This window comes from Apaloderma vittatum, unplaced genomic scaffold, assembly GCF_000703405.1.
Source record: "Apaloderma vittatum isolate BGI_N311 unplaced genomic scaffold, ASM70340v1 scaffold15714, whole genome shotgun sequence".
In the NCBI taxonomy this organism is placed as follows: domain Eukaryota; kingdom Metazoa; phylum Chordata; class Aves; order Trogoniformes; family Trogonidae; genus Apaloderma; species Apaloderma vittatum.
The window spans coordinates 101210-115531 of NW_009714706.1; the positions used below are offsets into that span (position 1 = coordinate 101210).

Genomic DNA, 14322 nt, shown 5'->3' on the forward strand with positions numbered 1-14322 from the left:
CAGGTTGGAAGTTCAACACAATATCCCAGCTCGTGACCTCAACTTTACTTCCAGTGGGGTGAAACCACTGTGAAACCATCACTCACACACTTGCATAACGCAAGACTGCAGATACAGACACTGAGAAAATTCACACTTAGATAGTTCCCACCCAGCAGAGTGAATCAGTGCTGTAGGAACATCCTTAGAGACTCATCTGTTGCTATTCTATCCAGAGAGGAAATACAGCAGGCTTGAATGAAGCCCTTTTCCTGTGGACATGGGCAGCCCCTGCTTTGGAGATCTGTCACATTAAGAGACCCCAAAACACCTCTAGAGCTCTGTGGTGGCAGATGGGGAGCTTGGTGACCCATTCGCTACAGCGAGAGGGAAAATGTGATGGGTGATGCTGGTTGGGAGGTAGAAATGGTTACTGAAGTAAAAACCTACTTTGTTTTAAATAAGATGATGCAGATTTTACTGATGAATCAGAAAACAATCCTGTTCCCTTCATCACAGGCAGAGATGTGTTGCAATCCCAGAGAAATATCAAACCCAAGAATAAATAGAAGAAACCCCGGCTCGCGAGCCTCAGTGTTCCCTCGGAGCGCGACGCAGTTAAAATAATCTGTCCTTTGGGCAGTGAGCAAAGATATTGCTTGTGTTGGCTCCCTCATGTTGACCGAGGTGAAGTAGCACATCCCCTCGCTTTTGTTTAACCTCACAGTGCTCCCAGAACAGCAAAGGAGACCTAGAAAAATGCATGTCCAGAAGAAAACCGCTTGCAAACATTTTACGTAACCATGTAGAGGTGGCCCAGTCCACACCTGCGAAGGAAGGGCTGAACCCAGAACAGCCTGTCCGCTGCCTCTCGCCTGGCTCTCGCTGTGCATCGCGCTGTGAACACTCCCTCTGGTTTTGAAGTTGGGTCAGCGATGACCATTAGCTTTATAACAAGAAAGGTAATCACGTATTCTCAGCTGGAATACAGTGAGATTATCCCTAATGCAGAAAAGCACTTGTAAGCAACAATACACGGGCAGGCAGGTAACGCAGACTTAACACAGCCGAGAGAAACATTTTCCATACTGCCAAGAGGTTCCTTAAAACGTCACGGTTTACAACAAAGACAGTTTAATAATTATTTCAGTGAGTCGAATGCTGTTTGGCAGGGATGAGTATTACAGCCAGCCATGGCACGTTAAGGTTTGTGCTTCCTGTGGGTGTTTCTAAACGTTCTATTCCGCTGGAAGATTCTGCAACTTTAGATTATTTTATTCTGGAAGGAAAATGAGAAACACATCTGAGTTTGTGGCAATTAATAGCGTGACTTGGAGAAAACACTGAGACATGTTACTGTCCTGCCAGGCAGCTCCAAAGTCTATCTTCTATTGTTTCTTCATTTGGTTTATTAGCTTTTTAATATAAAGCTTTTTAACCACAAGTGAGGATTCAGAGGGGAAACTATCAAGCAGTAGTGATGACTTTGCAACTGCAATGTCCTTTACCATGGGTCCGAAGAGTTTCATTTTAGATTTCAGCTCTGTGGGTTTATTCTGATAAGAAATTTGAAATCTATTGGTTTATCATTCTTGGCACTACTTGAAAGAACTGCACTTGAAAGATGAATATGCTGTGAAATACCCTTTAACCAGGCATTTTTGGGAAGTAATAGCACAGAAGAGAAAAATTTCGCTGTGAATGAGGATTGGGACAAAACAGTAGCTTAATGGGATACGTGCAGATGTTTCGAGCAGGTCATTGGACTCCTACAAAAACTGAGAATTCTAAACTCACAGACTGACACATCTGAAAGTGCACACGGATAAAATCTGTCTCTGGGCTCATTTTGCTTGTATCTTGAAAAGAACACAACAAAACATGAGACAGATCGCCACTGTTGGAGGAGAGTATGAGCACTATTTGTGGACACCTGATTCTCAAGCTATCTGCTAAAGAAGTCAGGGCTGGACTAAAAAGAAAGAAAATAGGAAACACAGAAGAACAGAAAAGTCAAAAGAGTGCACACTTCGTGTTGTGAAGGAAACACTATAGCTCAGCCTATGGGACTTCCAGAGGTGGCTGCTGCCAAGTTACGCAAACCACTGCAGCTCCAACGGGCTGGCTTTGAAGATGGCTCCAGTGTAAAATCCCTTTGGCTCAGTACTACATCCCATAGGAGAAAGTACCAAATCCAGTCTTTTCTGCAGAAATATTGTACGGGAAGACGCCAGTGTAAGAGGACAGGGCTAATCTATGCTTTAGGGTTTGTAGCTGGGCCCTCCCGAAAGACAACTAGGAAATTACTTTCCTGCCTCCATTTTCCCTAAGAATGTAATAATGCCAAAACCAAACCAATGACACTGCAGGAAAAGAAAAAGTATGTTTCCTACTAAGAGAAAATACAAAACCCCAATCCTCCTCTCTCCAGCCCCCTGCACACATAATCTTGGCTTCATCACCAACAAATCTGACAGCAGCTTGAGCCACAACTAAACTTTCCTGACATCCAAATAACTTGAAGCCTGACAGCGATAACCTTCTCCCCTCCTAGGCAGGACAACCTAAAAGGTGAATTGGTTTGTGGACACGGTTCTGACGATCCTCAATAGCCTGAAACACATCCCAGTTTAACTCCATGTGGGTTAAGATCTTCTTGACCAAAGGAACAGCAGCTTGTGCTGCCAGTCAGTGCTGCCAAAACAGCGAATCTCCTGCCTTTCGCTAAGCTGGCTGTGCTCCTGAGAACTGTATTTACTACAGTGTAAGACATTTCTCCTTTGTACCTAGAAAAAAATACTGAATGAATCATGCGGATCCCTACAGTCCCTTAAGGACATCGGCAACAACTTCATGGCTATCCTGCCAGATGCTTGAACAGACTGAATAAAACCTGCCACCCCGTGCGGCAAGGCCTCTAATAGCAACAAATGGGATGCCCGAGAAACAAAGGCAGAAACCAGCTCTACTTCTCTGAGCATCTGACAGGGAAACTCTGCAGTGTGTACACTACAATGCTCGACTTCAACATCTCATTAAAAAAAAGGAAAAGATCTCTTATTTCAGCTTGTTTTCTCTCTCTCTCTCTTCCTTTTTTACCTTTTGCTTCTTTTTTTTAAAAGGAAATTTAGTGCCAGAAAAAGACCTCAAGGTCCCAGCCATTGGGAGAGTTGACACATTCAATTCTCCTTGACACATTCAATTCACAAACCCCTGCTCAGACTGCCAAAGGCACCAATTAGCACCAGTGGTGGTGATGTTATTTATTTAATTTCCACAGAAACCTGTTTAGCAAGACACCGACAGGGGCAAACAGCCTTGTGTATGGCTAGAAACAGCTTTCCCTGAGTCACTGTCAAAGATGGCAGCAATGGTTTTCATGGGGATCACGCAGCAGCGACTTTGCTAAGGCAACCGTTTAGAAGTTAGGGCTGGCCAAAGAAAAGAGCAAATGCGGAGGATTCTCACACCACTGCACTCGTGAATTTCTGCTGACAGCGAACCTGGGCTTTCAGAGGACATTTTGTGCGCATCGTGGCATGATGAGAAACTGCAGAGTTTTCACCGTGCAACTTCAACACATGCCATTATTCCTCCTACGAGCAGGAGGATTTTTTCAAAGAGCTGTTAGTGACCTCCTGCAACGGGACTTCTCACATGTGACTTCTGCTCTATGACTCAAATCAGCCACTGTGAAAGACTTGCCCCCGTCCACCCAGCACAGAAGACGTGGCTTTGTCAGGCTGTTGAGATACAGTCACATGACATCGTTAGGAGCTCTGTCATGTCATTATTTTTATCGCTTTCTCCCAATTCAAGCACAGACTAATTACTCCATCAGAGCTGTTTACATTCCTAATTTTGAACGACTAACAAAAGGAAGCTTTCCTCCACTTGGAGACGTCGCTTACACGGCCCTTGCTGGCATTTAACAGCACTGGGATCTGTGTAAGAGGCTTAATCTCTCAGCCAGGATTTCACACTTGAGTGAATACGGCAACCTCCATCTTGCTTCAGGTGCGAAAAAGTCTCTTACAGCTCCCTAAATTGCACACACGGCTCCTAGGTTAAAGTTACTAGGAATTACAGATGTGCATCAAGATGAAAAACTAACCCTTGGATGTGGACAGGAATTAAAACACGTTGCTCTACAGGATGCTCTGAGGTTTTGTGTGAAGGAAAATGTTTCCCAGGCCTGAAAATTTAACTTTCGGAAATTAAAAGAGAAAAAGATATGGGAGAAAAAAATACCCCCCAACCACCTTCATATTAGTTGGCCTGATTTATGAGTTTCTACAGTTTTCAACTGCCAAAATTTGTCAGTTTGGATCTCTCCTGCCTTGCTTATATTATCACCTGCTGCCAGTATCTGAACCCTAACCATAGGGTACAGAAATACAAGAGCTTATCAGTGCGCCTGCAACAACTTAAAAGTATGAAATTTGCTTTACCTTCTAGACTAATAAAATAAACACTTCAAAACAGCTATAATGATTATCTGATGATTGAACTCCGTATTCTTTTAGCAAGTAATGGAATCCTGGCAGACAAATTCAATTCAAAATACATTCACATTCAGGACATCAACAAAGTCATCATGTTGTGAATTGAAAATTCCTTTAAAGGCTGCGTTTGAATTCTAAGGGGCTGACAGATCAAGGGACTGAAGGCCCTGGAAGGCTAAATGAGTGAAGTCCTGCTATGTTTCTTTCTTTCTGTGAATGAAGCTCACTTTTGTGTGCGCATTTGCAAGCAGAACAGGTGCTGGCTTCATACAAGCTTGGAATCTCAATGGGGACAGTGGCTTCTCGTCAATTCACCACAGTTCAAGCTAGTTTTAAGTTAAGGAGGATTTCTTTTTCTTTTTTTTTCCCCCCCTCCAAATGTTCTTCTCCTGATTTCCACATTCACAGCTACCAAAATTTAAAGATGACACTGAGATCTGACAGGGCTGCCTTTTGCAAGGGCCTCTTGCATTCCAGATGTTCACCCGGACGCTGAAATCCACACGTGCTGCCTAAATCACTAACAGCTGCCTGCAACCAAGGCCACCATGACCTCCGCTGTTGTTTTCCAAAAGTCAATAAACCCCCAAATTCTCTTCCAATAAAGCTACTGAAAATATCTATTGCTACAGGAGTTCGGTGCTTGGCTGAGCAACAAACTTTTGCATATTCATTACATTTGGTGCAGTGCAATGGGAGTCTTGTCTGGCATTACTTCTGTATTACAGATTTTAGCACAATTAGCTAACCTGCATGGAAAACATCAGTCTTGTACTATGAGAGGTGTTTCAAGTCTTAATGATTGTAGTTGGGTGACTCTATACAAAGCCATGAACTGCCTGAAGAGCAAATATAGATTTTCCCAACAAAGGAAATAAATAAATAAATAAAAAATCCAGAAATAAAAATCCAGCTATTTCTGTAATTCTGCTGAACAGAAAAAGGAGGAGGCTAAGGGAGGGATGTGCTGTGATTCCTACCCGCATCATCCTCTTGCTCTGTTGTACACGGAGCCACTTGAGGGTACGATGGCAATGATTCTGTCCCAAAGCAATCCCTGATAGAATTGCCACATACTGCAGAAATCAAGCTCTAACGATGCCGTCTCCCAATTAGCTCAGGTTTGCTAATAGTTTGATATAATTGGCACCCTGATGGAAACCGTATTACCAGTCCTGTCACCAGCCAGGAAACTGCATCGCCACTCTAATGACAGCACATATTATAACGATGCCACTTCTAATATTAATATATTAGCTGAATGTAGGCAGGAGCTCACATGTGAGAAGGATTCACAACCGGGACGTGCCAAATTCCACTCTGTGCTCTATTTTTCCTCCTGGTTATAACATCCAGGGCGGCAATGCACCAGCCCCGGCGTGCCCCGAATCACCCCGATCACATTAAAGCACAAATGCTCCGGGCCGGTAACAGCCCCGTAAATGGCCAGTGAAAAATGATCCCACGGAGCTCAATTTTTTCTCTCCATGCCTTGCAAGTTATGACGGCCTTTCTGTTAATTGGCCACAAGTCCTAGTTTGCTGTCAGCCTTCAGCTGCACCAGGGAGCTCTTCTGGAGGAGTCGCACTCTGTCATTCCTGTACCCTTGTGAATACAAATGCTCTCTATAAATGTCCTCTGCCTACAAAATGGAAGTGGGTTTTTTTCCCCCCTTTTTTTTTTTTTGACCTAGATTAAAACTGCTGCATTTTCAAGCCTTTTGGGAAAGCAACTAAGAACTAACATTCACCGGTTCATGTGCCACAACACTTTCCTACCCATTATTATGTAAATTTTGACTAAAGTGTGACACAGATAGAAAAGATATCAAGGGCAAAATTGCCAGAATCTGCTTTTCTTGCTCTCTGAAATAAGCCACTTACATTAAACAGTTTTAAATGGCTAATAGCTGTAGAAGTAGCTGAAGAATTTCAATGCACATTTTTTTCATATAGGACAATGACAGCTTTTGCAAATTCCTGAACTCTCCTGCTGACTGCGAAATGACCGGGAAGCCACTGGCCAGCATGCTGGTACTCTCTGGTTTAGGTTAGAAGAAAGGGACCAAATTCCACATCTGCAGCTTGTTAATACTTATCTGATATTTGCACTAGATGGTGATAAAGGAGGTAAAAAACCCCACAGATGCAGAATTAGATTATATACGTGATGGCAGGGTAAATAAATACACACAAATCAGGTTTATAGCATCAAGGCAATTTCATGTCATTACTAACTAATCTGTCCCTAAAGAAACCATCGCTGCATGCTGGGACGTAAGCTGAGCTTTAGTGGTCTGGGCTGAGCAGTGGATAAGAGACGTTCAAACATAAACTCAAAAACTGCTGTGGAGACAGAGGTGAGCAGTCGGTGTCACTGGCCCCACACGTGGGTACTGTGTCAGCACTCTGATCTGGAGGTTGATGGAAGCATCACTGGCTTCCCTGGGATGTTCCTCCTCTGCCAGCCCCTCCAAGCATCCAGTGTAAATCCCTTGGGAGAGCCGTTCCCCAGCCCTGTAACGGGGAAGGCTGTCAGTCAACCTACACCAGCCCAAAAATCAAAGCGGCTGCTCAGCGCCTCTTGTTGAGTTCGTATTTGGTCCATGCACATTTCTAGATTTCGGGGCAGAGAATAAATGTGATCTTATAGATCAGTCCATAGAGCTTACGATAAAAACTGCCTCTCAGAACTTTCCGAAAAACCATAATTCTCAGGTAAGGGGCAGCAGGGGAAGAGAGGGGGGTGATAGTATTCCAGTCTCTGGCTCTGTGAGGGGTATCCCACGGGAATTTGCTGTACTTCCTATCTGTAAAATATAGAAACAAACATATACAAAATATAGGAGAAACAAGAAATATATTTTTAAAATGAGAAATAATTCTAAACCAGGCCTGTCACGATGCGTATACACTGCATCACAAATGAACTGAATTTGGAGGGGCACATCTGAAGGAAACTACAGCACAAATAATAGCTTATTTCTTAGGCTGCTGTCTCCTCATTTCCCTTTTGCCTTTTCTCTTCTTCTTTTCCTTCTTATTCTTGCACTAATTCTCCTTAATCTTTAATTCACTTTTTTCTCCCTTCATACAAATCCTTACTCTTTTCCTCCCAGCAGATGGTCATTGTTGCCCTTTTCCTTGGCCAGGTAACAATTAGTGATTTGAGCTTACTGGCTCTGAAATTAATTAACATGTCCTCTGTGCAAGTTAACTCCTAAGTTTGTCCATCTGCTAAATACATCTTTGGATATAGTAGAGAAAGAGAGTTCAGCGCACAGATGCTAAAAAAGATGGAAATGAAAAATTAAGATGTCTTCCCTTATTAATCTGTCCTTAGAGCAGAAAACTGGTGTGACACTGTATTTCAATTCCAAAAGACTCTACAAAGATCATGTTTACATAAATTAATGTAGGCAGGGACACATCTTTCTCTAATGACATTTCAAAAGCCCTACAGTCTCCAACAGCGATATTCACTAGCAGCAAATCAAACTTCCTAGCACATACGTGCTACAGTCCTGGATTTCCTTCTATGTTTTCTTTCACTTGAATGCTTGAGAAAGAACACTGAAGTCTGGTTTTGACCGATAAGACTTCCAGACCACTGCTCTGACAACACCCCTAATTGCACTGCAACTCCTGAAAAGCCACTCAAGTCCTAGTTCAACCAGGAGGCAACCCTGCAGGGAGAAATACTCAGAATAGCATAGCTTTACCATAAAATTATCCTTTTAAAATCTTCAAATCTTTGAGTGTTAATTGCGATTTATAAACCTACACGAAAAACCTATGTTCTATACTGGAAATTCTTTTCCCTGGTTAAATGCCAGTGGTATGCCGGGCTGCAACAGGCAAAGTGCTGCCAGCAGGTCAGTGGAGGTGACCCTTGTCCTCTGCTGAGCCCTGCTGAGACATTTCTGGGGTGTTGGGTCCTGTTCTGGGCTCCCCAGTACAAGAGACATGGACATACTGGAGGAAGTCTAGGAAACAGCCATGAAGATGACGAAGGGACTGAAGCATCTCTCACACGAAGAAAGACTGAGAGAGCTGGTACTGTTCAAAGTGGAGAAGAAAAGGCTCAGGTGGTTCTTATCCATGCATATAAATACCCAATGGAGAGGATGTAAAGATGGATGTTTCTCAGTGACAAGAGGCCATAGGCACAAATTAAAATGCAAGAAATTCCATTTAAGGAAAAGTATTTTTATTGTAAGGGTGATCAAACACTGGCATGGTTTGCCCAGAGAGATTGTGGACTCTCCATGAAGAATTAAAGAATCACATCCCTGGGGACACTCAAGCCCTGCCTGGACACAGCCCTGAGCAACCTCCTGTAGGGGACCCTGCTTTGAGCAGTGGTTGGACGAGATGAACCTTCCAATCTCAGCCAGTCTGTAATGGACAATGAAGGGATTTAAGTGGCTTTTTCACAATATCCCCGCTAACATGGTTTAACTTCCTCAGAAATACCTCGCAACATGATTTAACTTAAGCAGACAACAACAGTTAAATTTCTGTTTTATTGTTATACCCATGAGTTGGGAACCAGCTCTTATTCACTAGCAAATTTAACATACAAGCTGAGGGGTTTTTTCATAGCAAAACACAGGAATGAGTCTTTTCTGGGTTTTTCTGAAACAGAACCAGAGACATTCAAATCTCAGCACGGCCCATGTTGCCACAGATGTACCAGGCCATAAGAATATCTTGTGTTACACCTCACCTTAAGAAACATGTCAGGAAATTTATGCATTCAAAAGGTGATGTTGTAATGCATTTTTTAAGTTACAGTTTTTCCAATCCTGTTGAATCTGACATGATGAAGTTTTATTTAAATCCCATGCGCTCCTTCAGTATTACAGGACCACCCCTTCATCCACAGCCTTGACAGCTCTAAAACTCTTAGTTTTTGTCTTCTAAAGATGATATAAGAAAAGTCAGATCTAGCAGTACAAAGAGAGAAAAGAGGAAGAGCCTAAGGGAGAAGGAGTTATAGAAGAGGGCATAAGGTGGAATGATTGCTATTGCTGACACTTAATGAAAACTCATTGTGAAAAAACAAAACCCCAGTCCTATCCCTTACCCAGAAACTTGGTAAGAATACGGTATATGGGTTGGTTTCAACATTTACCTGGATTTGGAAGACTTCCATAGCATTTTTACAAGAGAATCTAAAATCTGACCTTGGATAATTCATTTCTAGGAACAGGGTGTTGGAAGTTTTTCTGAAATAATGTTCAATGTCCATCTGAATCTTTCGATGCCTAAATGCTTTTGAACAATCTGGCCTTTGATCCCTCTGTGCCTTAGTTCTCCTTTTAAAACTGAAAGAATAAAATGTCCTGAGCTCAAAGGAATACTGTGAAAAAAACCACATTAAAAAAAAAGGTAAAAAGATACTGCAAAAATAGGGACATGAGTAACAGCAGCGCAATACTTGCAAAGCGCTGCTTCCATCTAACCCACTAGCCTGGCACCCTTCCTCCAGAAGTTTGCTTATAAGAAACAGAAGAAATCAATACAAGACATTCGAGCTGGCTGTAGGGGTGCTTAAGCACTGTGGGAAAAAATTCAAGGTTAAATATTGTCCTGAACCTGAATCATGAAGACCTATTTCCCCCCAACCCCATATTTTGCTGCTTTTTGGCCAAACCACCTAATGAGGGGGTTCTATTCTCTGATGGTCAAAGAACGGACAAAGCCTCCACTTTGAGTCGTGATGTGCTGCAATATACCCACTGTTTTCAGGGAGCTAATTTTCACCTATTTGAAAGCTTCCCCCCTCCCCCCCTTAGAAATGTGCTACTTTTCCCCATCTTTGCAACTTGGGTCTAAATCCACCGTCTGAATACAGCACACTCTCTGCTCCGTTTGCCCAAGATGCAGTCAAACATTTTCAATTCTTTCTTGACTTCAACATTATAAACCCCTACATGTCTCGTATTGATTTCCAGGCATTCACAGCTTCACTCTCACAGGGTCACAGCACACGTCAAATCCTTCCTACGCTGTGTACACCTTCGAGCAGCGTTTCATCTAAGGAGCTTCACATTCCCTGAACTTGTTAGCAGTGACATACTTATTCTCCAATTAAGCTTTTTTTTTCCCCCTCCCTATAATAATAATAAAAAAGAAATAGAAGAAATTCCTGGCAACTCTTCTATCTTTCTGGTTGGCTGCAACAATTTTATGCTGATGAAGATGCAACTCCACCGAGCCTTTGAACTTTAAGCATCATCTTTAGTTGGTTTTGAACTCTCAACAAGGCCCACGATCTTTCAAAGAAATACATTCTGCCTGTGGAAGCTTCAAACAAGGGGGAAAAAGGCAGAGTTAGAAAAAAATGCAGAAGATGAGGTTTTTTTAAATGCTTGATGCTCCTGGAAATAAAAAAAACCCAACAACTGAGTGGTATCTGAAGAAGTGTATTTGGCACTCAAGTGTTTCCCTAATTAATTGTTTAGATGAGCGCTAAAATAAATGCAGCAGCAGCAAAGATAAACAAACCACTTTAGTAATAAAGCCATATATTTGTGCAGACACACAAAAATAAATAGCGGCGCTTAATGAGCAGAAGCAATGAGAATGAAGAACACACTTAGTGTGTGGGATCCACGCTCACAAAGCTCAAGCTCAGAGATATTTGAGAGGTATCTCCCACCAGCCTCCCAGCCTGACTCACACTTGCCCCTTGTACAGCATCTGATTTTGCACATACTAACAGAGGAAAAATAAAAAGTGTCCTGATAAGGAATTACAGCTCATGTTTCACCTTGCCTGCTTAGCGTCACAGGAGCGAGGAAAACGCTTGTGGTAGGACATTGTTATCCCAGTTCATTCTTATTCTTATTCTTATTCTTATTCTTATTCTTATTCTTATTCTTATTCTTATTCTTATTCTTATTCTTATTCTTATTCTTATTCTTATTCTTATTCTTATTTTTGTCTGGTGATAAACCAACATAAAATAATGAAGCCAGATGCAGAATAGACGTGTAACAAGTACTTGCAAAATAAGGGAGAAAAGTTGATTCATACAGTCTTTGCCTTGTGACTGGAAAATGAGCTAATGCTATATAAATACTGGGGGAAACTGGTATCTTGCAAATCTAGAAAGCAATTTTAACAGAATTCTCAAACTGTTAGAAGCAGGAAAATTCAGCTAAGCTCCCCTCCCAGAGAAGACAACATTACGTATCCACATGTAATTCTTCAAAAAGTTGTATCTGGTCCTGGCTGCAGATTTCCCAGAATCAGGCTTCCCATAATTTCCCCAGAAAACTGTTTTGCAATCTCACAAACATTAATTCTGAAGATACTTTTCAGTGTAAACACTTTCTGCTTTGCTTAATATTCCATTTCTATTTATTTCTTGAAAATCTTCCTAAATAAAGCTACCACTTTGCAACCTTTGTATAAATGATTCTATAACCAGAGCAAACCCCATGTATATACAAATAATTACATTATTGCCCCATAAATCTTCATATGATTGATGGTTTCTTTCTTGCTACTATCAGCCATGTATGACATGGAAAACTGATCAAAAAAATCTATTCACCAATATTTAATATCTATTAAGGGAATATCGAGAGTATGTTGGATGACCCATGGAATACATCTCAAGTTCTCTAATTAAAAGCAGTTCAGAGCAGTCCAAACAAGACAGTAGAATCATAAAATCATAGAATGGCCTAGGCTGGAAAGGACCTTAGAGATCATTTTAATCCAGCCTCCCTGCCACCAGGGACGCCACCTCTCAACTACATCGGACAATACATGGGGGGTAATACCATGATAACCAAGCCCTATGCCTCTCCAAAGATTAAGATGTGGCATTTAATCAGATAAATCTCCAGCAGCCCGTTTCCAAGTTATGACGAGAGGACTTACTTGGCTAGAGAGGTATGGGCTGTATGAAATGATTGGCAACTTATCAAGACAACAAGAGAAAGAAGCTGGGTGATTGGCAACTTAATCAGAGGGAAAATAGAGAAAAAGAACAAAACGAGCGCCTGAACAGTTCCGTGTTGGCCCCCGCGGCTGTCAAAGGTGGCCTTGAGCAGGCAGTGGCAGGAGAGCTGACACTAAGCTTGTCTGCAAAGTAGATGAAACTATTCAGTGTTCCTTGGCATCAACAGTGGGTGGATTCTGACTGTATCTAACCACGGCTGGAGTAGCCTGATTCTGCACGGTGTCCTCCGCAGGTCACAGTCGCAGCCACGGAAACAAGCCCGACAAAACACCACGGATGCGCAGCTTAAAGCTGCTTCGCTACCAGAAAACTCATGGAGCTTTAGAACAAAGCCCCCAGTCTTATTGAAATGCCTAAAAAACCCACCTCACCAAAATAAAATAAAAAACCCCAAGGGGTCCTCGTGCAGTGTGTCATCCTCAGCCTCTGCTTCTCTGACAGAAGTCTCGTTCTTTTAAACAGTGTTCATTTTGCATGAAGATCAACCTGAAGAATAGTTTAGTAGGTTGATAGGGCTGGGGTAAAGGCTGGACTCAATGATCTTCAAGGTCTCTTCCAGCTGAAACCATTCTATGAGTCTATGAATATTTTGATAGCAGTACTCTTTAGTTAATGCTACAGCATACCCTTGTCTTTTATTCACCATGTTATTATCACTTAAAACATCTATTTTAAGCAAAAACTCTACAAATTTTTCCTGAAGGAGAATTGAGGAATGGTGGGTTAGAGGTTAGACTGTCAAATGAGCTTTGCAACCACAAACACTGCTTGGTCTGTTCTCAAAAAAAACCCTCCCCTATACAAAGACAACTTGTATTTTATCCACAGAGTGCAGTGGGTCAGCAGAGAAATTGCAAAACAATGTCCTAAAAATGTGAAATTTCTTTTCCACTTGAGGTAAGGTACAGTGGAATAAGGACGTGCTTGGAGGAAGTCCCGGCAGGAATGGGACCCATATCTTGTACAATATTTTGGCTCCTGCTAAGCCTTATTAGGGCAAATCTAAAGATATTTCCAAGCAATTTGAAATTCTCTATCAGACTGCAGCACTATTCACTCTTGCGTTTTGTATGCAAGAAAGATAAACCTTCATGTACAGTAAAATTATTTCTGGAAATGCATATGGTACGTTTTCGCTATAATGCATATCATAAGCTTTGACACAGAGATAACTAAGCGATTACTTGTCAACCTCCTCTCATTCCATTGGTCTTAAAAGACAGGATAACAAAAGCTTTTCATGTGTAACAACAGGCTACATATTAGTCCTGCAGAGTTATCAAAAATGTGGAACTAAGTATCAGACAAGCCCAATTTAAAATGATGAAACACTTCTGAATTCTAAAACAATTAGGCTGATTTACAACACGCGGCCTGATGCGCTGTAGGTTTGAATCTCTTTTTTTTCTTTTTAAAAGGGGACACATTTTTTCACGCTAGTCACAAACTAGTACAATAAGATTTCTTTTTTTTCCCTTTTGTTTTCTCCCCCCCTTGAAAACTATTAAAGAGCAACTCTTATATCTTCCAAAGATGTTTCTGGAAGATGCATATTTTACCTGTAGGATATACACAGAAGTGAACTGCAGACCTAGGAAAGGCAAACCAAGGCTACAGCTAAAGAACAGCACCATCTCCTTTTCCTGCTGCTTTGCAGTAATGCTGTGCTGCAGCTTTACTCAGTTTTCACTGCTAGCTCCCTTATTTCTGCTTGTAAATCAAGGATGCTGGGGTGCTATGAAGATTAATCAGGTGAGGCTTGCAGTCTTCTCCTCTGGTCTTAATGATGGTTGCTCTCAGAAATCACATGCATATTGAACACTTCGGATCCAACTGGCGTTGAGATTTAAAGCAACAC

General features: G+C 41.8%; 1 protein-coding gene across 2 annotated transcripts in view; it reads right to left on the reverse strand.

Annotated features, from left to right (window-relative positions):
- The window catches only part of CELF2 (CUGBP, Elav-like family member 2), a 131783-nt gene that overhangs the window by 99804 nt on the left and 17657 nt on the right, over positions 1-14322 (reverse strand). The gene's annotated exons all lie outside the window — the stretch shown is intronic.